We start from the raw sequence: 26,807 nt of genomic DNA on the forward strand, positions 1-26,807 counted from the left end.
AGGGTCCCACCTGCTCAGACCCCACTTCCCTGTGCCTTGAAACTCAAGGGCTCAGAAACCACTGATTTCACTGAATTCCCCAGTTTTCAGATGAGGAAACTGAGGCCCAGAGGGAGGAAGTGACGTGACCACGATCACTCGCCAGTAAACATGGTGGACATGGTTGGTTTCTCACTCAGCAGTCATAGCTCTGCTCCCATTTTCTTGCTTGAAGTGCCTGTCTCACATTCTCAGGATTAAAAATGCTGCGTGGCTCACTTTCCCAACCTCGCTTCCAGCTAGAGTCAGGGCACTGACTCACTTCCGCCCAGTTCTGGGGAGAGGTTTCCTTCTTGGCAAAAAGAAGCAAGCAAAGAGAAATTGTCTTTCTTTTTGACTTTTGGTGTGGCTGTGGTAGGGGTGTGATGACTGGAGCTGTGGCAGCTATCTTGTAACCATGCAAGTGAAGCTTGAGGATGACCATTGTATTCATTGCAGTCCGGCCAGGAAACATGAACTATTCTAAGTGTTTAAAACAGACAAAATTAATGCAGGGATTGCTTACAGAGGTGACAGAAGAGATGACAAGCCAAGAGGAATGACGAGGCACCTCGATTGTCACCCCAGAAGTTAGCAATTGCAAGACACTGTTAACACCCCTAGGACAGGAGGGGCTGGGGGAGGGGGGATGTGGTCAGGGCCCAGCAGCTAGGGACAAGAAAGGTCCAAATTCTTAGAGACACTCATTCACTTGGGCAGATCTGAGTGTTGGAGCTGCCTCTGAGCTAGTGCCCGGGTCTTCCGACCCGCAGTCTGGAGCCTGGGCTGCTTCCCCCATGGAAAATGACAGCCGAGGTCAGAAACCTGGCACCTACAAGCGAAGGCTGAGCAGAGAGGGTGAGCATGCGCAATTGCGGCGGAGCCCTGGTCTGGAGTCAGCAGTGGGGCCACACGCCCCCTCTTCTTAAAAAGCAAAGCTGCTCTGAGTAATTCACAGCAGAGGGTGAAAGGAAGGGGGAGGGAACTTGGTGGCCCCCAAATAGAACCACTCACAGAAGATGCCCGTAGGGCTAAGTCTTAGGTATTTCCTGGGGCTGTATGTGAGACCTGGGGTGTCAGCTGGATGGGTCACTGGGCCAGTAGTTTCCACACTTAGGTGAAACTCACAATCAAAGAACGCTTTGCTTGAAAGCCCCCTGTGGTGGGAAGGGGGAGCCCCAAGGACACCTCTCCATCCCATACCACAGTCCTGCAGGTCTCCCGGTGCTCGGGAGGCAGTTTGAGAACAAGTGGTCTAGCCCACCGAAGTCCGTGAATAGCTGAAGGAACGGAGACTTAGGTTTCCCACCGAGGTGACAGAAAGCCTACTCCAGGGGGCCTGTGTGATCAGGGGGTTACGGGCTCATGTAATAAAGCTGGGGCACTGGTTTCAGGGATGGCTTGATCCAGAGCATTGGCAGGTGGTCCGCAGTTCTCGCTTTCTCCTCTCCCCACAGCCCACCCACATCTGTCGGCCTTTGCGTGGCAGCTGCATCAAATCTTACCGCTTTCTCTTTCAAGGTCAGGAACATGGAGTTGGCAGGGGCTGCATGCTTGGCGTGACCATGACTCAGGGACTCCTCCACTGTCGCTGGCCACAGACAGGATCAGCATCTTCTGCCCGGTGCTCTGGTCTCTAGGCCTCTGAGCAAATGCTCCTTGTTCCCAGTGGGGGCAGCGACACTCTGGGATGGCAGGGGTGTCTCGTAGGCTGGCTTAGGTGGTCCTGAAGAAATCAAATACACAGTGTCCTTTCTTGCACATTCTCAGTTTAACCGGAAGTGCCCTAGCCCCGCACTAGCGCCTGGCCGGTGGCCGCGGCAGAGCAGCACTGTGCTTCCGCAGCAGGCGGAGCAGGCTCCCCACCCCTCCACATCTGCAACCCCCAGGCTCCGGCAGTTAGTTCCCTCCGGCGAAGTGCATCCCTGGCAGTCCCGACGCCACACCCTACCGCCATGGACAGATGGCTCTGACCTAGCGCCCCACCTGGCTCACGGAGACCCCATCCCCTCACAAAGGACTGGGGCCAGGCTCCAGCTGGGCTGTGCCACCAGATTACGTACTGGGGGCTTTTGGTCCTCTCCTTGCCAAACCCCAGAGGGCAGCAATCCAGCCTGGGGCTCACACAACAGCCTTGCAAACCCCATTCTCCACGAGAGCCCTATCAAACCCTGGAAGAGCTGTTTGGGGGCTTCCTTCACGAACTTGACACAGTTCTGTGGCAGTGACTCAGGGAGCAGAGGAAAGAGACAGCCTTGCTCCTTGTGAATCTCACAGGCCTGTCCAAAAGACGGGCAGAGATAAAAGCCCACGAAGGCCACAACGTCCATTTGTGTGAGTGAAATGACTCCCCGTAAAGTCCAACGTGAATCAACAACTCAGAATCGACCAGAAGCTTAACAGGCTGGCGCTCCTCCCGCTGCACAGACGTTGGGCAGAATGTAGAGACGCAGGACTACAGGAAGCTTCTTTCCTGGGTTCCCAGGACTAGCCTGGGAACGCCCCTCGTTCCCAGATGTGCCCAGCCCACTGGTTCTGAGGTTTCCTCTGTCCCTCCCCTCCCACACAGACAGGCCTCACCCCCCTTGACCAGGAAGTCGAAAATCTGGGTTTCACACATATCCTCACTGCCAATATTGGATTCTCTGTTTAAAAAAAAAATCTGAAATATCCCTGCAAATATTTCCTATTTTCAATAACATAGTATCAATTTGCAAACAGAGTAATGATCTCTGTTACTTTTCAGGAAATTATGTTTAATATACTTTACTGGAGCGAAGGAGGAGCAATCTAATTGGAAGAGCCGCACTGAATCGTATTTAACCTCAGATGCAACTAAATGGAGTGTCTCGGAGATAAGTTACGGTTTTTAATTTAACGTAAACTGTTCTGTGCAAAAGCACTGTGTTTTTGCCACTCTAATAACGACTGGTTTGGGTTTATGAATTATTTTTCCGATCATCTCTTTTCTCCCACGAACACTCCTCATGAATGTTAAAACCACCCGGACATTTTCGCACAGAGAATCTGAAACGAAAGACAGTCCCGGCCAGACTCCACCACCGTCCGGGGACGTCTGTGCCCAAGAGGTGCCGCACCTCACCACTGGGGAGGCCCCCCAGTTTTTGAGACGCACCCACATCTCATTGCCCAGGCTGCTCCTGCGCCTGGCTGGCTCCTTCAGCACCTTCCATGGAGCTGTGTGCTCACCGAGACTCATTGCTGAATGGGAAATACTGAAATTTTATTATTTGTATAATTCATTTGCAGGGATGACCCCAGGAAAGTGTAGTCTGTGTCCGAAGTTCATCATTTGACAGTGACCAGAGGGAAGGGCGATGGGAGGAAGCACGTGGCAGTGTGTCACCGCCCGACCTTCTGTGTCACTGCCACCAGTGAGCCCGATGAACTGGTGCCACTGTGCCTAAGAGCACTGCTCATTTAGCCCACCCCACAGCCTGCCGACATCGGCTTCTGGGGGTCTCCCTGTTCCCAGCGCAGGTGTTGGAGAGTCCCGTGGTGGCTGGCCTGCTGCTCTACTTTTATTTTCCTATCTCTTCTTTCATTTATTCATGAGTGGGCACTGATTGGATTTTTCTGCCAACTGGGCATCTATGTCCCCTTATTTTGGTAAGATTGCCAGTTTCCCTTTGGGAAGCTGTCCACTCTGAGCTTCAGGTAGGATGCCCTGGGAGAGCATGTGACTGGGTGTTAGCCAATGAAACTATGGCATTTCTCTGGCTACAGTGATTGGTTCAGAATGGACTCATGACTTCATGAGGGCCAATGCCATTTCACCAGCCTCTCCTGAGGAGGCTGGGGCAGACGCTGGCATGTCCAATTAATTGGGAAAGCTGAGGGTGTGCAAGGCTGGAGCTGCAGAAACCCTCATGCCCTACAAGCAAAGGGGACAACAAGCAAAAGCCGTGGGGGATGCCCAAGGGAGAGATGGGAAGAGTGAGTCCTGGTGATGTCCTTTGGGCCCTGGATCAAGCCATACCTGAAGGTAGAACTGCTTTTGAACACTGGCCTTTTTTATTATGTGAGCCATAGATTCTGTCTGTGCTTAAGCCAGTTTGAGTCAAGTTTCCTCTCAGGGACTTTACATCTTAAGTGAAATGGTGAAAGGACAAAATGTGTCATCCGGGAGGCATTCATTCCAGGGGTTCCACGACAAGCCGTGGGTGGGTTCCTGCCCCCCAGACTCCTGAAACTGCCTGATTACTACCTGTTCATGTCTGCTCTTACACTTGGTTCTCTTGCCTCCCTTCAATAATTTATGCCACCTGACAGCCTGCCACTAAATTCATTTTCCACTTGTTAGCTGGGTGTTGCTCCTGCTGCTCACAAGAGAGATGCCTGATAGGGCATGGAGGTGGTCAGTGACGACGGTTTTCTGGCTCCAGGGCTCTCGCTGCTGTCTCAGGCTGTGGGGGCCCCGGAGCCTGGGTCACCTGGCACACCTGCAGACCCAGGGCTTCATGCCTCACAGCGAACAGAGAGGAAAGACAGACAGCTGGGTGAAAGAACCACGTTGCAGGTGATTTCATTGATGCACATGTTAAACACACACAAAGTGGTCAGTTGTTTACAGATGCGTACATGCGTTGGGCATCACTACAACGGAATAGGAGATGCTCAGCAAATTCACATGAGCGGTTGCCCCTGGTGGGGGGGGGGGGCGGTGAGCAGAAAGGGAAAGGGCGCTGTCCGAATAAAACATAAAATCAAATGGAACCACAAAGCTTGCCCCAACCCCCGCAACCCAGCCAGTTCTCAGGCACGGGGAGTGCTTGGCTGAGATCCTGGCTGGGCCCCTCATGGAGGGCTCAGGGGAGTACAGAGGGGCATCCCAGCACCTGCCAGTTCACAGAATAGCCACTGACTGACGGTCAGGCAGTCAGGCCAGGACGAACTAGGAGGGCAGAGCGCATCAGGGAGCTGCGAGAAAGATGACCACTGGGAGGGGGTCCTGGTGAGGGGCAGGTGCAAGGACAAGATCAAGACCCTGTGACGCCATGACCGTGGTCTGCAGGACACCTACTGTCTGCAGGTCAGTTTGCAGAAGGACCCACGTATGGGCTTGGAGCTCGTGTATTATTCTCCTGTCTTTCTTTTTAACATTGCACATTTTAAAAATAAAAGCCAAGGAAAACTAAAGCATGTGAAACCGACTGAAAAAGACAAAGAAAAAAATGACCACCCTTCATCTCTTCACACAGACATACCACTTCGAACGTGTTAATGAGACACCCCCCGTCTTGGCTACAAAAGGAAGATCTTCTTTCTCCCTGAGTCAGGAGGCAGCACAGACAGGGCGCTGTAAGCAAAGTTGGAGGGTTACCTTTTGCACAGTGGTTTTTTTCTTTGGAAACAGGTTTGTGGCCCTGGAGGGAACAAAAGTAACAACACCTACCACGTGGCCACGTTTACTACAGACAGGCCCCGTTTAAAGCTTTACAAATGCTAACTCATTGAATCCTCACAGCCCCATGGAGAGGGGCGCTGTTATGAATTCCCGTTTCACACAGGAGACAACAGAGGCCCAGCGAGATGAGATGACCTTCCCGGGGTTACAGGGCTCATGTTCATGTTCAGGTTTCAAAACTGCTAAGTCTGGCTCCAGCGGGCTTCCCGAGACACGCCCCACCCTCCCCACCCCCATGGGGTACTGCTTCTCAAAGAAACTGACTTCTGTGGGTAACTCACCCCGTCTGTGGCCCTAGCTGCCCCATCTGCACAGTGGGGGAGCTCAGCCAGCACCGGGAGCCCGAGGCACAGGTGAGGCTCAGAGAGTGCTCAGAACCTGCCCTGTTCACACTGCTGAAGGGGCAGGCTCGGACCGCTTCAGCCCCCAGGCCTTCCTCTGCCTGGCCCAGAGGGCCGGAGGCCACGGGCTTTCTGGGCTGGCCCTCCCGCTGTCCGCCCAATTCAGCCAGCTCTTCTACTGTCACTTCAGGAATTTCCCACGCTGAGCCAGCAGCCAGAAAGGCCTTTATTTCTTTCCACATGCCTCCTCGCTCGGAGGGTGGCATAGTCCCCTTCCCTCTAGCCGTCCCTGTGCCAGCCAGCAAGTTCATCCGATCACAACTCTGTGCGTCCAACCAGTGCATAACAAATTTAATAATTAAAGAATAATTAATTACACCTGAAACCCCTCACTGGGGGGTACAATTAGCCTCTGGCACCTTTAGAATGAGTTGCCAATGACTAATTGTGCCCTCAAGGAGGCATTTGTAAGTACAATTAATTGTGTGCAAAACTGAACCCATGAATATTTGGGAACATAAAAATTATTCCCACAAAAAGAGTTTGTTCAGGCCCTTTCTTACTCATTTAGTTATTTGTAAAGCCCTGTGGTACGTTCTCCAGTGCACTCCAGATGTGCCAAGGTCTCCGTGGGAGGCCCCCATCCCCCTCCATGAGGGTCACCCCAGCCTAGAGGGGACCCCCAGGCAGCCACACGCCAGGGACTTGAATAGTTACCTATCTAACACAGAATCATGGGAAAGCTAGAGCTTGAAAGACAAACTAGGAGCTAAAGTGCAACTTCTCAGTCAAACTCAAAGGCACCGCAGTGGGAAGACTGGTCCTGGTCTCCGAGGTCTCGCCCTTGCCTTCTGAGACGCCCCTGCCCAGGCTGCTTCTGCACCAGCTTCTGCAGGGCAGCTGTCGGAGGAGGATGGGGTGGTTGGTGTTGGAGTCGGACCCACTCTGGCTAGGCGGCTCCCTCACTCAGAGCGTCAGTGACGCCCCAGGCCCGGGAGTCCACGCTTGGCCCCTCAGGTGTCCTGCAAGGAACACATGAACTTGAAGACCGCCCGCCGTCTGCTCCCATACCCCGCACCGCTGCCTGACACGGTCCCCTGCACCCCACAAGGACTGGCCAACAGCTCTCCATGCCCTCCACAGGCTGTTCCCTCTGCTTAATGTGCCCTTCCAGCTACACACATGTGCATGCACAACATATATATACATGTGCATGTGGACGTGACCGTATACTCATGTGTACCTTTACACACATGCACATGTGCTAATGTGTGCCCACATGCAGTCACACATGTGCACACAGATATGTGTGTGTGCACTCTGCTCGTGCACACATACACACTTGGACACACATGTGTGCATATAAAACACATGTGCCTGTGCACACCCGTGCACACATGTTGTCACACGTCCTTGTTTTAGCCATTTTCCTGGACTTGGCTCCAAGGCCACCTGGGCTGCAGTTCCTTTCCTGACCCCTGCTCCCTGAACCCACTCTCTTGTCCTCTGGGCCACCGCACTTCCCAGGTGCTCTCTGCTGTGACCAGCTCCAGCTCCCCTTTGGGCTGGATGCTCCCCAAGACAGGTGGTGACGGTCCTTTTTGTACCCCATCCCTGCCACGATGCCTGACACGTGTTCCATAGGTGTTTGGGACACAAACAAACGAGTGACAGATGAACGAGGAAGTAGTATGACCCTTTCACTCCTGTGAGCTCCGTCTGGAAGCCCCTTTAACCACTCTGTGGGGGACGCCAAAGCAGGAGCCCCTGCCTGGGCCTGTCCCAACCAGCAGGAGGGAAGAGCAGTCGGAGAGCCCCTGGGGCACTCCTCCCACCAGGGAAGGGGGCCCAACTGCTCAGTGCTCCCCCAGCAAAGGGGAGGCAATGCGCTGACCCCTGGGACTGCTCCTCCCGCTGGGGAGATTTCTCCAGTGACTCAACGATCCACCCACTCCACACTCTGGGTGCCGAAGGGGCTGCGCAGTGACCACAGGGAGCCAGGCTCCTGGCAAGGTAAACCAGGAAGAACCGAAGAAGGTGGAGATGGAGGAGGAGAAGGCTCCAGACAGAAGGCAGGAGTTTGGGGTAGTAGGAGGGAAGAGGTGACTGATGGTGTCAGGCGGATCTACACTGTGGCTGTGCTTGAATGTGTGTTAGAGTTTGTACTGAGCCTGTAGGGGTGAACTGGGGAGCCACTGAGGACTCGGTGGGGCGGGGGGGTGGAGGTGAGCAGCCCAAGCGGGAGGCCTTCATTGCCCGCGGAAGAATTTGGACTGACTTCGATGGGGAGGGACCAGCAGCAGACGCTGGGCTTCTGCTTGTGCTCTTGCTCCACCTTGTCACCCAGTGCAACCCCACTGATCCCTCCAGTGCCACTCTGATGTCACAGCCCCTGTGGGGCCTTTTGCCCGTGCAGAGGGTGGAGCACCCCTCCGGAGAGTCTCAGAGCCTTTGAGTCACCACAGTGTCCCTCCTGTGTCTCCCCTCCAGGCACTGGCTCCTTGGGAGGGAGGAACCACTCTTCACTTCCTGTCCCCGAGCCAGTCCATGGTGGGGAAGACATTTCTGGTTGTGAAGGTGGAAGGAGCGCAGTCAAAGGGGGTAGTTTCGCATCCACTGCCTGCAGCCCAGCTGTGAGGGGGCACAGCCGGCCAGAGCAGCGCTACAAAGCCAGTGCTGCATCCTGGTTGTCTTCCTCTTATCTCTGAGAGGGGGACCCCTGCAAGGACACAAGCATTTTGTGCCCTGGGTCTCTGGTTAAAGACATTTGCCTTCCTTCGATTTTCTTTTTGACATTGTCTTTTGCTGCTTGTGGGCTGCTGGTCACCTAGAAGGCCCTGGCAACTGACCACAGAGCAGAACCACCTGCAGTTCCTGGACACTGGAAGGCCTTAATGAGTCTGGGGTACGCGTTCAAGTGCGGAACAGGGCCAGCTGGCCCAAGGAAGCCTGATGCTCTGCGCCATCTTGCCTTTCACCACACATACAGGACACACCTTTGAGATGACAGGCCCTGGACAGGATGCTTCAGATATAGGGGGGAGGGGAGGGGAACAAAATCTTCCCCCAGAAGCTCCCAAGTTTCAGGGACACATTCCAAAGGGTCGGAGCAGTGCTCTAGGAGGGCTGGGAAGCCCAGGGCCGGGAACACCTACCGCTGCTTGAGGGGCCAGGCAAGTCTCCCAGAGGAGGTAGGCTCTGAAATGGGTTCTGCAGGATGAGTAGGAGCTCACCAGGTGGAAGGCTAGGAAGAGTGGAGGTAAAGAGAGAGGAGAGACAGGGAGGAAGCAGGGGAGAAAGAGAGGAAGAGCACAGCAAATTCACAGTGACAGCTGGGGGTGGGGCAGGGGAGACGCTGGTGTGGCCGCAGTGGCAGCTGTGTTCATGTTCGGTGCTGGCTCCTTCCTTCCTTCACGCTCCGCACCTTCCTTCCTTCATTCAACAGGCATTTATTGAGCACGTACTTCATGCCAGCCTGTGGAGAGGCGCTCTGGTCCTGCTGTAGGCTCTTCACCCAGTCGCTGCCTCATGAGCCTTGGTGGGCGTCCAGACTTCAGGGGCTGATCAGGGACCCTACTGGACCAACACACTACCCAGCCAGAAGCCACTTCTACTTGAGGACTTTAGGGTTAGAGCTAGTCACTACTGCCAGATGCCACCTGTGTGCAGCTAGCTCCCTGCCACACCCTCTCATGTGTCCCAGCTCCTCCCCTCCCCGAGACACTCCTGTGGGTTGTGCTCTGTGACTTCACAGAGCAGACAAAGCTGAGGTCAGAAGGGAAGTGGTAGCCTGGCCATTGGCTACCGGTCTGTAGAACTTCATTTTCTCGGGTGCAATCTGCTTCTTCCCCACAAAACAGAACAGGACAAGAAAAGGCCCCAGGAACCCTTTGGTCCATCTATAGGACAAACCCACAACTTGTGATGCTTCTCACTCCCCCTTGTTGCCATGGGCACGGTGACCCCCCTCCCAGGACCTTCCCTAGGAGTAGGAAAAACCTAACCAAGGCTCTGAATGCCCCCTGTCTGCAGGACAGTGTTGTCTCCTGTGCACACCGCTCTGGGAAGTAGGCTCCAAAAGTTCACAAGTGCAGCCCAGCCCTCCAAGGGAGATGGTGGGAAGCTTCTGAAGAGCTGCCGAGCTCCCCCTGAGCCCTCCCACCGCGCCCATGCCCCCCTTCTGGGCAACTCAGGGCACTGGGGTTAGCTGGACAGAGGTTGCACTTAGGAGGGCAAGGCACGCCTGGCCCCAAGTGCCCATGACAGCAGGCTATCAGAGGCCCCACCCGCCCAGTGCCCGACATCCCCCGTGCTCACAGCCGAGGTCGGCTCCCTGGCAGGTGAGCGACCTCCGCCCGCCTGGGTGCGCAGTGCAGATCCCCATGTCTCCAAGCTGACCCCCAGCACCTGGACATCAAGTGAGCTGAGGCCCTGCCGGGTTCGGAGCGCCCTGCTTCCTGTGAGGGCAGCGTGCCCAGCTGAAGTGGGGGAGTGGCGCTCACTCAGTCACAAGAGCGAGGTCCTCAGACTGCGAAAGCTGCTGACACCTGCGTGCAGTGCTGCCCCAGGATACCGTACATGCCGGTAAACACACGCCCGTCTGAAGTCAGAGACGTGACCCAAGTTCTGCAAACACGTGACGCTATCTGCCCAGAGCCAGAGTGCTCCGGGCCCCCTCAGCCCACAGCCCCCCCCGCCGGCTCCAGAAACTCGCCCGCTCCCCCGGCGGGTGGGCCGCCCTGGCTCTTCTCCATTCTTCCTGAGAAAACAGCCGAAATCGCCGAACGTATGGGTCAAGATTCCTGCCTTCAGTCTTTGCTGGAAACATCTCAGCATAGAAAGTAGGGCACCCCAAACAGTTTCCATTGGTGGGGAGGGGGACGGTCACACTGACACTGCTGGCAGGGTGGGCAAAGCTGGACGGAGCCGTTCAGAACGTGATTCAGTAACCAGAGCCGAGCGCCTTAAAAATGCCCAAGCTTGTTCAAAAAAGTATGTCTCCATATAGGGGTGACTGCGCCAGCAAAATGTTTTATATATCCCTCTATTAAACTGTTAGGCAAGATGTTCATGACATGTTAAGGGGAAATAAGAGATGAACATTAATACTTATGATAGGTCGTATTATTATACATGGACATAAGGAAAGTTCTGGAAGGGATGTTAACAAGTAATTATCGGTGATGCATTTGCCTGGTAATTTTCACTTTAGATCTTTTTAAACCTGAATTACATTGAGGAGGTATTTCTTTTACACTTAGGAAAAAGGTCATTTTCATCTTCAAAAGAGAAAGACATATATATGAGCAACGTGAAATGAAATTTTGACGACATTAACAAAAAACCACTGAAAGATGTAATGCCTTTGACTTAGTGGTTTCGCTTTTGAAATCAGTCATAAGGAAATAACCTGAAATGCAAACAAAGCTGAAAGGCACAAAAGTATTATTTGCAGTAGCAATGTTAATAACATTTATTAACAAAGTTTCCAATAAATTCAGTGGCAACCAAATGGGCAATTTGTGGCAAATGATGGGATATTATGGACTATTTTGGAGATTTTTGAAGAATTTGTATAACATGAGAAATAGGCTACGTTATAATAGTAAATGAAAAGCAAGATAAAAATAACCAAATTTGTCCTAAGGATAGAAGACCGTTTCCAAGCATGCAAAATCGAGCTGATGAAGCAAACTAAATCCCCAGACCAGTTGAAAGCAGACGCCTCCCTGTCTCAGATTTCCTTCAAAATGCTCACAGCAGATTTTGCCAGAGCCGGAAGTTCCCGCAATGTCTTTTGTGTGCTCACGCCTGTCCCTTTACAGGTAAAGCCGGGTGACCCAGTGTTTGCGAGGCAAACAGGCTTCTCCTCCAGAATGCTGACAGGGCCGTTGTTGGGGAATAATACAGAATGCTGCGTCTTCTGCACACTTGGGAAGCACTCCAAAACCCAGCACCTCCTTTGCCAAACGGAAGTGTCACCCTGCACTCTTCGCTGAGGAATGGAGTCTGGACCTGAAATTGGACAGCTGTGCCCAGCCACTGGGTGCCCACTGCCTCCTGGGACAGGAGGCGTACTCGCTTGTGGGGGGTGGGGCAACTCCTCTCTGGATCCCACCAGGAGGTGCCGCTGCCCAACCCTCACCCCCTCGGGCCCTCACCTCACTTCCGTGTCTGTGCATGGGTGGCACACTGAACACCCTGGAACTTACAGAAGGGACAGTACCAGTCACGTGGCTTTGCTGTTGGCTGATGCCCTTTGAACTTACTCCCTGGTAAGCCATGTCCCTAGAAAGTCATCAGGTAGGTCTGCGTGGGAAAGGAAGATGACAGTGACAACACTTCCCTTTGACTTCATCCTTTTGCAATTATAAAAGTAATGTGTACGTGTTTGATGTAAAAAAATGTAAAAAGTACACAAAGTAGGCAATGAAAGTCACTTCTTAACTCCCCGCAGGTCACCTCCCAGCGTGTGGCATGATCCTTTTGGGAATTCCTTTCTCCTCTCCTTTCGAAGAATTGCTTACTTCTGATTACAACAGTGCATCTCAGGGAATGGAGACAAACACACAGAAATACATAAAAGTCAGCTCCAATCCAGTGCCCAAGACAACCCGCGTCCACATTTCAATGTAGATCTTCCCATCTTTGTTCTCTGCATAGATGCCTGAATTACTGCAAAACTGGGACCACAGTATGATTCTAAGTTCCAATTCACCTTTTTAGTTCAACATGTCATGATAATTTTCAATGCCACTAAATGTTCTTACGACAAAATTCTTATTGGCCGCAGAGGATGGCATTGGAACGTGTGTGCTAATTTGTTTATCCAGGCCCCCATTGCTGAACACTCCAGGCCGAGTCCGTGTTTCCGTTGCTCCCAATCTCACTATGACAAAACCACATGTTCCCTGAGAGCGTCTCGGGAAACATTTCCAGAAACAGGATTCCTTGGCAAAGGATAAAAACACGTGAAGGCTTTTAAAAAATCTTTCCTTTGACTTTTTTTAATCGTCCTTGCAAACATGTAACATTTCATTTAAATGGTTTAAATTTACCGCCTCAGACATCCTTAGTGTACAGCTCAGTGGTGGTAAGTACACCCGCTTTGCTGTGCAACAGACCTCCAGGAGGTTTTCTCCTCGCAAAGCTGAAGACTTTGTGCCCATCAAACGTCAATCCGCCTCCCCAGCTTCAGCCCTTGGCAACCCCCTTTCTACTTAGTGCTTTTCTCATTTTGACTAGTTTGGGGATCTCATATAAGTGGGACCATACAGTATTTGTACTTTTGTGCCTGGCTTATTGCACTGGGCATAATGCACAATAACCCACAAGGTTCACCCACATTGCGGCAGATGTCACAATGTCCTTCCTTTTTAAGGCCGAATAATAGTCCATCGAACGTATGTGCCACATTTTGTTCGTCCGTCCGTCCATCCATGGACATTTGGTTGTTTCCACCTCTTGGCTATTGTGAATAATAATCTAGTAAATATGAGCGTGCAAATGTCTCTTCAAGATCCTGCTTTTCATTCTTCTGTGTATATACCCAGAAGTGGGATTGCTGGGCATATGGTAATTCCACTTTTAACCTTTTGAGGAAACTCCATGCTGCTTCCCACAGTGGCTGCCCCACTTTGCCTCCGCACCAGCCGTGCACGAGGGTCCCCTCTCTCCAGGCCCTCGCCAGCACTTGCCTTCTGTGCTTTCGATAGAGGGATGATGGCCGTCCTAACAGGCGTGAGGTCCTATCTCCTTGTGGTTTTGACTTGCATCTTCCCTACTGTTGAGTGATGTTGAGCATCTTTTCATATACTCATTAGCCACTTTTGAGCCTTTGAATACATATTGCCAAACCTCCCCCCCAGAAATGTTGGGCCACTTAAAACTCCCACCAGGTCTATGAGGGCCAGTCTTCTTGCTTCCAGCCAAACCATATGCCCAGCAAGTTTGAAATCTTCCCCCAAATACCGTAGACGAAACATGCGGCAAGCCGTTCACATTTGCCCCAGAATGGGAACAGCTTACACGCTATCCTTGGAAATAAAATTTCCTTGAACTGGGCGCTGAACTAAACTGACCTGGATTTTCTTCTCCTTCCAACAGCCCTGGATCCAAGCGTTTGTTTTGTGGGGTTTTCAAGAATCCTTTTCCTATCCTAAACACTTGCATGGCTCCGGAGTTTTACCACTAAGATTTCAATGGCCATTGGCGTTGGAACGTTTGGAGCATTCACATCGAAAGTCGCTCCAGAAAGAAGCCCTCGGGTTTGAGTGACAAAGTGAAGAAAGCCCTGCCTTGTTCTTCTGGGCCCTCCACCCCGGGGCCCATTGTCTCTCTCTGCTTCTCCTGCCAACTCTTCCATAAGACAGTAAATATCAAAGCCCTATGTATTGTAATGGGGGTCATTTGCAAATGGTATTCTTTCTTTTTTTTTATTTTAATAGAGCTGTTCCTTGTTACTAAATGAAATTTGTTGAAAACTCTTTGAGAATCCTCATGGGTAGGCAGAGGCCGGACAGTCTGTTCTCAGCCACCAGCAGTGACAAGAAGAAAGCAAAAAAACATGACTCTCTTGGCTTCTCATATTCCTCCCAAGGAGCCTTCTTTTAAAATTAGGGCTCTGCACAGTTCCCAAGTGTATCTTCACGTGAACTTACAAGTTGTGGCCATTTCTCAGCCTGGCCCTTCGCTCAATGTCCCATTTCTATTTGCTTGAGCCAAGTGAACGCAGCGACTTCCAAATGCAGCCAAGGATCCCTGACGGGAATTCCCAGAACTGGCAGACGTGGAGGGGGTCAGGCCCCCAAGAGTTCTGAAAACCATCCAGTGGCTTGCTGGCAGGCAAGGGGTCTGAGGACAAGCCACCCATCAAGTTTCACGTCATCAGCAAATCTATTACGTATTTATTTCTGTCCCAACTTGCCATGAGAAAGTAAGGGAGCCGTATTATGGAAATTCATACAAAGTGTAAACTTTGTACAAGGAAAATGGGGATCAGTCCGAGTGCCAACAGTAGGCAGAGGCGCGTTCCAAACGGGAGGATGGGAGGAGGGTTTATTTCTGAAAGTGTGAGTGCAGGGAAACCCCACAGGACAGTGCAGAACCTGGACAGACAGCTGTCACCTCCTTTCAGCCCAAAGGGCAAGGAAAGACGGAAGCTACTAGAACCCAGAGAGAGAGAGACATCTGGAGCAGCAACAGGAAGCCTGCAAGCACTGTGGTGCCGGCATGTGCTCCCACCTGGGTGGGCCTTGAAGACCTTATACAAGCGGAAGAAGCCAGATGACATGTCACATGTTCTGTGATTCCATTTGGAGGAAACGGCCAGGACGGGCACATCCACAGCACTGACGGCAGGTCAGTGGCTGCCTACGCTGCGGGGAACGAGGAATGAGGGGTGACTGCTAATGGGTTCCTCGTTTCTTTGGGGGGGATCATTTAAAAGTTCTGGGGTTGGGCAGTGGCGATCGTTGCCTGACCCTATGAATAGACTGTAAACTACCGAAAAGGCGTACTTTAAAGTGGTGAAATTTATGGTATGTGAATTAGATCTTAATAAATTTAAAAAGGAAGGGGGATGTATGGCTTTTGGTGGAAAGGCAGAGTCAGCCCAACGCAACAACTGGTAGTTGGGGGGGTGGGCAGGTGGAGGAAGAAGGGGAAGGCGGGGTTGCCAGGGGAAAATACACCACCTTCCTTCTCCTCCCTCTTTCTGGGTGGCTGTGGCTCCCATTGCTGTAAGCCCATGGGTGAGCGAACACTGGTGCTGTCGGTGGAGGTCCGCCTCCCAGGGCAGAGCAGGGTGGGAAAGGGTACAGAGTGGATCTGGAGGGAAATGGGAGACATCTGGAACACAAGCATAAAAGGAAAACAAGAGTATGTCAGCAAGACGAAGCTGGGGTGGTAAGAGTTGATGGAACGCATCCTGTAAGGCACTCTCTAGTTGCTAGAGTTCATTCAGGCTTGGGTGTGAGCTTCCTTGACACCAGCCCAGAGAGGGAAGTAGACCAGAAAGGAGATGTGCAGTTTCCACCAGGGAAACACAAGCTCAAGAGGAGGCGGGTCCTCCGGAGGATGGGCCGTGGATGCTGTGTCTGACATGTTGCCTTTTTGGTGTGGTGTGAGAAAGACACAGAAGGGAAGTGGGCGGAGCATTCGCCCCTCTCTTCTGCCAGCTCAAGACTCTCAAGACTTCCCCGCCTGTGCTCACCCAGTGGGGGTGGGCCGCTGCTCCTTCTGAGAGTCCTCTTGGGACCACAGAATCCCAGAAGGCCACATTGCACAGGAAGGCGGTCCCACACGCTGGTTAAGGGCTCTGTCCTGTGGTCAGGCCTCTCCACTTGTGTCTAAACCCCCCATGGAAATGGACTTAGTCCCTCGGGGCCTTACTTTCTTAGTGAAACAGGGATGCTTAAAATCCACACCTCATGGAGTGGTTGTGAAGATGAAATAAAGTGAGACGAAATAAGTCCTGGCGAGGACTTAGTGCTGTTCCTGGCACGTGGTGAGTGCTTAATAGATGTGCAGGGACCACGAGGCTGACACAGGAGTTGACAAGCCCTGCACCATCTCCTCATTTCGTTTGCTCAGTTCAACCCGCGGGGAGGAGGCCCAGGGAAGGGTGTGTTTCTCCAAACCCATGCAGTCAGAAGAAAGGCAGTGTGGAGAAAAGCGCCACCTCCAGACCCAGTGCAGTGTGGCGAGTCTCCACCGGGGCTCCTGGGCAGCCCGCTGGCACTGCAGACGGAGAGGCAGCAAGAGCCTCAGCGCCACGTTGGTGCCGTGCTGGCTGTGGGTGTCCGGTAAGAGCTCACGGCAGGAAGTCGTGGATTTGTAACCCCCTAGGTGCACCAGGAGTTTATTGAGGGTGGGGTCCCTGCCCAATTCTTCTTGTTCTGTTTAGCAGCTGGCAAAGGAGCCTGGCATGAATTAAGTACTTAATAAATATTTTATGTGTATTAATGATTAGCCTCTGAGGCTATTTCCAAACAACTATGTGAGAAAAGCCCAGCTGGGATTATGGCCTATACCAGAAGTTAAGGTCTCAGCCCACTTCCCAAAGGGCCACCTGAAAATGGGGCCACAGTCTGCCCAAGAAGTCTGGCTTCCTTGTAATGAGACAAAGGTGACAATGCCACTTAAGTTGACATGTGAGCTGATCCCAGTGGTTCAAATTACCCTTTGGCCTGAGCTTGCGCATTCTGCCCGTTTATCCAAGGAAAACGGAGCCCAGGCCCAAGTGTTAGGCATTTGTTCTAAATGAAATCCAGTTTCTTCCTGCAGTGGGAGGGGGCTCGGTCCCTGCGGTACTCTGAGACATGCGCAGAGCGCATTTCAGAACTGCGTGTCCGAAGACTGGGAGCCCAGAGGGCTTACCCAGCGCTCCTGTCCCCAGGGATGTGGGAATGCCCCGCCCCCACATTCTCCCCCCGAACCCCCCCCCCACCCCGCACCTGAGTGCAGGTGAGTGGGATGCACGGTGTCAGAGAAGCTCAGGGACCAACGCTGGAGGTTGTGCCATCCATGCGTGACGTGTGCGCTGTCTTTCGAGGGAAGCCTGCTGGTGCCCAGGCAGTCACCCCATCTGCTACCGACATCAGAGGTGGGTCAAACAGATTTAGGGAGTGGAGGGACCAGCTACATCGTTCTCAGGGTGCAGTGCAGAAGGAGAACGCAGGGCATTTAGACATTAGAAATTACGAGGACTTTCAAGACGACAACTGTGGAGCATTACCCCAGACAGAGGGCCCTGCCTTCTGAGCACAGGCCCGAGACATCGCTCGGATCTCAGCGTGAAGCCCGCGTGGGAGCGAGCCCAGCGGCCTCTGTTCAACGTGCCCACCTGGTGCACATGCCAGGTACTGGGTCGGATGCTTTTCCTCTGCAGTAACCAGTAGTTGTTTGTATCGCGCCTTACGTCAAAGCACATTAAACATTTCTCTTCGGTGGGAATGAGTCCAGACAAACGCAAATTACTCCCCAGCTGAGGAGCCCCTAAATCCACACTAGGTCTGCCACCACCAGCGCTAACCCGACAAGGTGGCCTTCTTGCGCAAAGGTCTTCACCAGACCCCGAGCGCTGCAGAACCCTGTCACTGGGGTCTTCCCAACGACCCTCTGCAACATCAGGGCATCGCGAGGCTCTTGTTCAGTGGAGACTTAACACCAACACAGGCTTCTCTGCCTCACCTGACCAAACTCTGCCAAAATGCCACGGACACGTCATGATCTTTCCCTATCATCAAGAAACCGTGCATACGGAATTTAAAAACGACTTGTCGGGTCATTGGGCTTCCCCCGTTACAGCTTCAGGAACAGTACTTTCTATAGGCCCCCAAATACTGAAGTTCCTGGCTCTCGACTGGGCGGGTACACCCTCAAGGTCTCAGCGAAGCAGGAAGGTGGCCGGCCCCGTGACGACCAGATGCAGTGTGTGAACCCCAACTGGGTGCTGGGTCAAAAACAATCGACAAAAGAAGCTCTGAGATAATGGGGAAAGTTTGCAAACCGCCTGGGCATTGGACCGTGCTTCTCAAACTAACTGCGGTGAAGGAGCAGTTTTTGCTTTTCTGTGTCTCAGGCTGGTGCTTTTGTAAAATAGAGTGAATTCCTTGCAAAATATGTAAAATGCAAGCCCAGAATCTTTATTATTAAACTTCATAGGCCTAAAATGACTTTGTCAAATTGCTAGGAAAGGTCCTAAAAGCTTGCTCTCAATTTCAATGTGAGTTTGCCGCCCACCTGTAACGGCTAGTCTGCAGCTTGGCCCTGGAACGCCGACCACACGCTGAATTGCATTGAGTCGACAGCCCCTGTATTTCCAGGTCCTGTTAATTTTCATAAATGTGATGCGATGTTGGATTTTTGTAGGAGGAGACCTTTCTTCCTAGTACATGCCGAAGCATTTAAGGGTCAAACATCAGGATGTCTGCAACCTACTCTTAAATGGTTCAAAAAAAGTATTTATGAACAGAGAGGGAAAAAAGCGAAAGCAAATGTGATAAAATGTGAACAAATGGTCCCACTAGGCAGGCCTCTGAGTGTTCATTGTACTATTAAATCAGCTTTTCTATAGATTTGAACAATCTTGAAATGAAACGTTGGAGCAGGGAAGAAAAACTAGCAGAGCACAGCTTCATTTCTTCCCGGCACAAATTAAACGTGAGGGCACATCTCCAGGGATGCAGGGGCCAGGGGCCAGGGGCCAGGCGCACTCACCTGTCCACATCCCAGTGAACAGGCAAGACAGCAGAGCTGGGGAGGCCCCGGAGGCCCCGGGACCCGCAGTTTCCGCCGGAGCTCCATGGCTTATCTGCTCGGAGGCCTTGGCAAGTGGCCCACCCTTGCAGCCTCAGCATCCTGGTCTGAAACGCAAGGGCCGCCCTAGCTAATGTGAAACAGGGTGCTTTTCTGGGATGGTATGTGCATTGTGAGTGATGAGGATGGGCCGGCAGAGGCTCCCTGGCCAGCTGACCTGGTGAACATGGGCCTTGCATGTATTATCTTCAGGGGAAGGAATGGAGGAGTGATTTTTTTTCAAGCACAGGGCTCCCCAGGGAGGACAGACTCACTGAAGCCGGCCCCGTCACGAGGGTGCTCTGCAGGTGACTGAACTGCAGGCCACATCAGGAGCGTTAGACCCGAAACCAGTTGTAGTTGGAGCTGAATCATTTCCTCTGACGACGGAACTGTCCCGTGTGTGGTCATCCCAGGAGACCGTCCATTTCCATGCTACGTCCCTCGTTGGCCATTCCCACCGTGGCCCCACTGCAGGCTCGGCGGAGGGCTGAGTCACGTCAGTGCCCTCTGTGACGGCGGCGTTAGTCATGCTGCTAGCACGTCTGAAGGTCTGTGTGTCATGGGCCTGCCCTGCTATAGGAAAACTAACATTCCAAGGCTGGGCATGTGAGGAGGTGGCTTCCTAAGAGGCCAGGGACATTTTGGACTCATGTGGCTTCGGTTTGACCCGATGAGTCACTCATACAGAATTCTAGGCTTTTCTGTCCTGGGTTCTATGGTGCACAGATTAAGCATGTTTTATCTGAGTATTTAAATTAGCTTCCCAAGGTGGTTGAAGCACCTTGAACTTGGGAGGTTTGAAGAGCCACGCTGCACAGTGAGCCTGCCACTCTCTGGGGGGAGGAGCCTTCGGCAAGTTAATGAATGAGGGCTGTCTATCTAATTAATCTGTGGGGCCTGGTGCGAAGTGAAGATGCAAGGTCCCTTGCTCAGAATTGTCCAGCATTTCAAGACAACGGAGCGGTAAACCGAGTGTGGGGCCCTTCCGAGCACGGGGTGATGTGACCGCACAGGCTGCAGCCCAGGGAAGTGGCGCCGCACCAACCCTCTGGGAGCAGCACCTATAGGTTGAATCAGGGTGAGAATTAAAGGAGGTGCTCCTTGGGGTAAGGCAGTTTCCCTGAGGTCCTCTGTCCTTGGAGGTAGCACCCCGCTTGGGCCAGTGTCTGTCCCAGGGGCCAGCCTGGCTAGGCGCAGAGCAGCCTCCTCCAATGTTGGTTGAATGTTCGGAGCTCAATACCTGTATTTCTTCCGCATGTGACACCACAGACATGCATTTCTGCGGGTCGGCAAGCCTGTTCTTATTTTCCTAGTCCTGGAGTCCCCGTTTTTCAAAGGATTCAGGCACCGTGTGTGTGGGTGCGTGGGTGTGAGTGTGTGTTTCGCTACAAATTAAAATCGAGGGGCTTGAACCTGAATGCCAAATAAGGTCTGAAAGAGAGCTTCGACCACTCCGATCCGCAGCCCTCACCGCGCAGGGCGGGAGCACTGGAGTTGTGACGTAGGGTTGAAAAGGGGCAGGGCATCTGCGAAGGCAACGCGTACCCACGGACTAGAACTAAGTAAGGATCACACTGCGATTACATTACAGGCATGGAGGGCACAGACATTCTGTAAAAAGTGCAGCAGAATTCTCACCTCCCTTCAGGACAGCAACAGAGAGCTCCCCGTGGTCGTGGGTCGGAGGTGAGTGAGCCCCAGATGACAGGGATACAGGTGTGACCCTACAATTAAGTCCGGCTCCCTGCAACTCTGGCGGCAGGGACCCTTGAAATTCCCAGTGCACACAACTAGTCCATTTCATTGCATAAAGCAGTTACAATAATAGGACCCGCTATGATCTAGGGCCACTATCTTTTTTTGACAGCTGTTGGTTCCTGGAAATGAAACAGGAGAGATAGGAATGAGGACCTCAGTTAGAGGCCCCTGCTCGCCACAAAGGGAGAGCCCTGAGCCACAGCCCGGCCTGTCCCCCGGGCCTCTCCCAGGTCCCGGTCGGGTTCTGAGAGGCAGAAAGGCTGCTGGGGTGGGGTGGGGTGGGGGGTGTTGGGGCACAGAGCAGGAGAGGAGCTAGGCCTTCCTATTTGAAGGCGGCTAAACAGGAGAAAGGAGTGCCTCACAAACCCAGCACTTCACACTGGGGCTATGGATGTTTTTTAAAAACAATTTTCGTCTGTAAACAATTTTTAAATTTACAGCTAAGCCATTGGAACTCCCATACACCCATCAGCCCAGTTCACCAGTTTTTAACGTTTTGCCGCATCTGTTTTCCATGCATATTATTTTTCCGAACTATTTGCTGCATGTCATTTCCCTTTGCTCCTTTACTCTTGTACGTTAGAAAAACAACGTAACAAAGTACAGGTTAAAACACCTTTACAGACAACCCCAAACCCTACCTCCCTAACACTAACACGTTCAATTAAAATTAATTGACTCTCTTCATCGGTTTGTATATATAACTTTTGTACAGCTGGAATCTCTCAAAATATAGTCACAGTGTAATTCATCCATCTGTCCTTCCTTCCATCCATCCCTCCACCCATCCATCCGAGAAATACTTCACCAGGCACCTCCCACTGTCCAAGGCCTTACCACACAGATGAAGCTGTCACATAATATCACAGTTCCAAAATGTGACAACGGCCACTGGGGGCAATTCTTGTCCCCTCCGTATCATTTGTCCCTTAAAAAAAAGCCCCTTGCCCTAAGTCAGAGATGTTGATGTGAGTGGGATTTTTATGTGTTTATTAATAATTTCCCACCTACTTCCAAAAAGCACACTCTAGGTGGTAATAGTGAAACATATACACACCTCCACAGTTGATCAAAAAAGTCAAAATGGGAACCAGACTCACCTTCCAACAGCGTCTCAGCCAGCTTTTGCAAGTCCAGGAAGCGACCCTTCTGTCCCCGCTGAGCGTCATCACCAAGCAAGAAGAGTTTAGTGAGCTTTACTTTCGGTAATGTGAATTATCGGAATATTTGGTATTGTGTCTTCCAGATGTAAAATTACATGAAAATATTTCATGTGCCCTTTCAAACAACACAAGCCACTCCTCTCCTGCATCGAGTTCACAATCGCTTTCCACGGAGGAAGTACTTGTGGCTTCCTGGAGCGTGACAGTAGGCTGGTTGGCATCCTTGAACATTACTTGCAACTTTGAGCTCCCCATCAGCCAAGGCAACAGTTTACCCAGTTTTAATTTTCTGTTCAAAGCCAATCATTCATTTTTCAAGAGATGCCCTTTATTTTCCGAAAGAGTGCAGACAGGGAGAGGGGAGCCTCTGGACCGACCCTTGCCGTCCCTGTGCCCCTGCCTGGACAGTGAGTGTGAGTGTGCGTGTGTGTTGGGGGGTGGCCGAGAGAAGTGACTGTACGGATGGCCTGTGGTAGCACTGCTGCCCTGTGTTGTGACCTGGACGGAACTCATGGCTTCTTGGGGATGTGGAAAGCACCTGAAAGTTAGGAGGTGCTGTGCATCCATGAGGGAGGTGGCCCTGTGCATCCATGAGGGAAGTGGCCCTGGGCGGGGGTGGGGGGTGGGGGGGGAGGGCTGATGGGGCTTTGGAGGACAAGGCAGCATCTTAGAGGGTCAGCTGTGCTAGGTCAGTAGGGAAATGGCTGGGACCCCAGGAATAAGCCCTTGCCCTCCCCCTGCTGAGAATTCTACCTGGGCCAGTTACAGCTGCCCTCACACCGCAGTATGGGGGCTCCTCGGGCCAGACCTCTCAGCTGAAGAACTAGGACCCCTTCCCAAGAGCCTTGGGGCTGGAAAACACCCCCCTATCTGAATCCCAAATCCTAGTACCCAGGAAGGAGGAGAGACACTCCTTGAAAATGGGGGGAAGTCACTTTGATAAGGAGTTTGAACTTTATCGCCCAAAAGAGACCCGTTAGCAGAGGCCGTTTAACCCGGAAGAAACAGAATCCAACCAGAAGGCAAGAAGTCTTCACTGGCCACACGGCCTGGGAATGGAGACTCCTGTTCACCCCCATGAAGGACAAGCCTCTGCCCCACCTCCCAGAGCAGCGTGCCCCTCCCAGGCCACTCCCCACAGGGCAGCTTGAGTCTCAGGTGGGGTGGGGGGTGTGGACCTAAACAAACGGAGTGTTCGGACTTTCCTGCCTCAGGCCACGGGGAAAAAATGACATGTGCCTGCCATAGGAAGTGACAGATGCGACCTTTTTGAACTCTCTGAATTCTTTCTTCCTCAAAATGAAAGTAACATGTAGGACCCTTATTCTAATCCATAGTTTTTCTGCCTTCTATTATCACAGCTTTTTGTTGGTGTTCCGAAATTGATCCTCAGGAGCCTTAAATCCACCACGGTGTACCCACCTGTTTTTTTGTTTTTTGTTTTTTTTTAGCATTTAATTCTTGGGCTTTCTTTTTCTTTCCTTTAAAGATTAGATTGAAGACTTGTTAAATAAAGACAAAAACATTCAATAAGATCATTTGTTTAAGAAGTAACTAACTTTACCTTTTCTGAATCTATACTAATGAAGATACATGTATGCAAACAGAAGCCCTCCTTGAATTGGGGGGGAGGTGGTGTCAGAGGTCCAACCCCAGCTTGTCACTGGCCGGCAGTGTGACCTTGGGGAAGGCACATTAAGTCACCTCAGTCTCCCTCACTGTGCAATGGGGATGAGACCCGCAACTCTCTGCAGGGGCTCCCAGGAGGACTGAAAATTCACGTTAAAGGCCTTGCCCAGAACCAGGACCTTGCGAGTCGTGGCCAATTGTTCATTGCTCCTGTTGTTTTTATGACTGCTCTTGTTTGTGTCTGTCGCAGTCCCTGTTGGGACACCAGAATCTGCACCTGCCCCGTGAAACAGGGTCAGATGGAAGGAGATGCTGAGACGACTGAGAATCGGCCGTGCCACCCCTCTGTCCCCAGCCCTCTGCCCCGCATGTTTTATCGGCAACTCACTGAAACGTAGCATAACGCACAATGTTACCTTCATCATCATTTTTCTCATTAAAAATTACCTTTATATATAGCAATACATGTAAACCAAGAAGTTGTAAGACAAAAGCTACTTTGTAACTTCTTTAGAGTGCTGTGGTAAAATACACATACACTTACCATTTTATTCAGGTTTCAGCGCACAGCTCTGTGGCATGAAGCACATTCACACTGCCGCACAGCCATCGCCACCGGCCGTCCCCAGAACTTCTCTGCCACCCTAAACCGAACCTGTGTGCCCGTTAAACAGCACCCCCTTACGCCCCTTCCCACAGCACTTGGGAAGCTCCGCTCCACTGTTTAGTGGAGAACGTGCCTCTACTACAGAGGCCGTGGAGGCGGAACCCGACACTATTTGGCCCTCTGTGTCTGGTTCATTTCACTTAGTGTCATGTCCTCGAGGGCCGTCCATGCTGTAGGGGATGTCAGCACTTGTTTCTTTTTTAAGGGTGGAAAATATTCCAAGGTGCCTACACTGCATTTATCCTTTAATGGGCCTTTGAGTTATTTCCCCCCTTTTGCTCTTGTGAGTGATGGTGTGAACGCTGTGTACATATGCGAATACTTGAGTCGGTGGCTTCCATTCTTTTGTGTACACACCTCGAACTGAGATTACTGGCTCCTAGGATACTCCTATGGGACTTTCTGAGGAACCTCCACACTGTTTTCCACAGTGGCTGCGCCATTGTACGTCCCCACCAGCCAGGCACGCATTTTCTCATTTCTGCACGTCCTCACCGATGCTTATTTTCTGTTGTTTGATTTTTTGTTTTTAGTAACAGCCATCCCGATGGGCACGGAGGGGCACCTCACTGTGGTCTTGATCTGCATTTTCCTAGTGATTAGGGATGCTGAGCTCGTTGTTCATTTTTGCATACCTTCCTTTGATAGGTGTCTGTTCGAGTCTTTGCCCACTTTTGAGTTGGGCTGTTTTTGTTTTGCTGCTGTTTGAAACATTTTTTAAAAAATTGGAGTTTAAAATAATTCACATGTTGGGGGCAAATGGGCTTAATATTTGAAAATGCAGGGTGTCCAGTTGAAGTGAAAAATAATTGTTGGCTCCGAGGATGCCTTCTTTTTAACATTCTCAACACAAAGAACATAACTATTTTCTAAGTTAGGTAGGACTTACAGGAGATATTCAAGTTGAGTAAGATATAGGAAAAAAATCAGCAGAGTTTTGTGGTTTCAGGGTGAGACTCGAGGACCACTCAGAACCCAAGCTCATCTGTGAGGGAAGGAAGCAGAACATCTTTGTTTATGGTCATTATGTTACAGTTTATGCCAAGAACTATCTCAGGGGCCATGACCTTGAGGCCAAACTGCTGAAGAGAGGAGCTGATGTCTGGGGGGATGCTGGGTTACCGGAAGATGGGAGTTTTTCTACCAAACGGGAAACTGGACGGGCACCACCAGGCCTGCCAGGGGCCGGTTAGGGCCACGTGGAAAACGTGCTTCGGGCATCTCAGTAACCTGATTCCGGGAGCTCGCGTTGTGAGTGGTCTGGTCCAGCCCTGACACCACAGCTGGGAGGTCTTCATTGGAGTTTGCAGACCTTACTGTTTTATCGTGAACCATCCATCCATCAGGAGTCGCGGCCCCCACAAGGCCTGGCACGCAAGGCAACCTCGTGAGTGCACTTTAGCAACCGAGCAGGTTAACACCTACTCCCTGCTGCGAGCTGGAGCCCGAGTTCTTAAAATGTTAACAGGCAGAGGCCTGGAGCTGCTCTCTTTGGGATGCAGAAAGGGTTCCCGAGGCTTGGTGGCCTTTCCCCCCCGCGCCGCCAGTCCCTAGGGAGTCTCCTCCGCGCGGCAGGGTGTGGTGCTCTCCAGCCACTAGGCTCCTGGAAGGGCCGCTGGCCTGTGGAGCGGAGGCCCGACCTCACTGCCCTCCCCACGCCTTTCCTGCCCTACGTCTCAATCCAGTTCCTAACATCTCAATATGGTTTTTAAACAGTTCGAAGCTAAAGGCTCCGTTCAGCCCACACAGGGGCGCTTGGAGGACGCGCTGCGGACCTCAGGGAACTGAGATGAGTTTGGGGGGCTCTGGGGCGCAGGGAGAAGAGCCCTCCGACCCCGTAAACACAGCCATTCAGTCCAGGTGCGGCGGGCGCTCAGCCTGGATCCCCAGGTTTGGCGTCCAGACTAATCTCACGGCGTCCGGAGGCGCGGGCTCCTGGCAGAGGAAGGGCGAGGTGCGAGCCTCGGACCCCGACCCTAAGGACCCCGGGCCGCCGCGCGCCTCTCCTGCGAGGCCCAAAGCTCCCACCCAAAAGAAAGGTCTAAAAATAGCCCGGCGAGATCCAGGCAACAGAAAGGAACATTTTTTTAATGTGTAAAAAATGTTTTGCTTCTCGTAGGGAACACAACCGCTGCAAGTTCCAGCACATAAGGCCCTCTCCCCAAGCACCACAGCCATCGCCACCTCTCGGGCAAGGCACGGGCACCGGCTCCCGGATCCGGATTTGGGGAGCTCAAGTGCCCCCTGTGGCCGGCCCGAGCCTGACCCCGCAGGCCTGAGAAGGCAGACGCGGCGGGCGCGGGGGCCCAGGAGGAAGTTGGAGCCGCGGGGCCGGGAAGGGGGCAGCTCGGCGCCGCGGGCCAGGAGGGGGCCTGATGGGGCCAAAGCCACACCGGGGCGCTGCGCCCAGGCTGGGCCAGGCTCGCGTTCCCCCGTGTGGCCGGCCGCCCGGAGCCCCACGTGGAAGGGGTGGAGGAGGAAGGAGGGAGAATGGGGGGGCC

At 52.4% G+C, this 26,807-nt stretch overlaps 1 long non-coding RNA gene across 1 annotated transcript; it reads right to left on the reverse strand.

The window, feature by feature from the left end:
* Positions 1 to 235: 235 nt before the first annotated feature.
* LOC123479286 (uncharacterized) lies at positions 236 to 22,182 on the reverse strand. Its single transcript, XR_006654865.2, has 3 exons — positions 21,948 to 22,182; positions 1,524 to 1,744; positions 236 to 501 (listed from the first exon to the last, which is right to left on the reverse strand). It is a non-coding gene; the product is annotated as an uncharacterized lncRNA (long non-coding RNA).
* Positions 22,183 to 26,807: the final 4,625 nt, after the last annotated feature.

Source organism: Desmodus rotundus, chromosome 4 (genome assembly GCF_022682495.2).
Source record: "Desmodus rotundus isolate HL8 chromosome 4, HLdesRot8A.1, whole genome shotgun sequence".
Classification (NCBI taxonomy): Eukaryota; Metazoa; Chordata; class Mammalia; order Chiroptera; family Phyllostomidae; genus Desmodus; species Desmodus rotundus.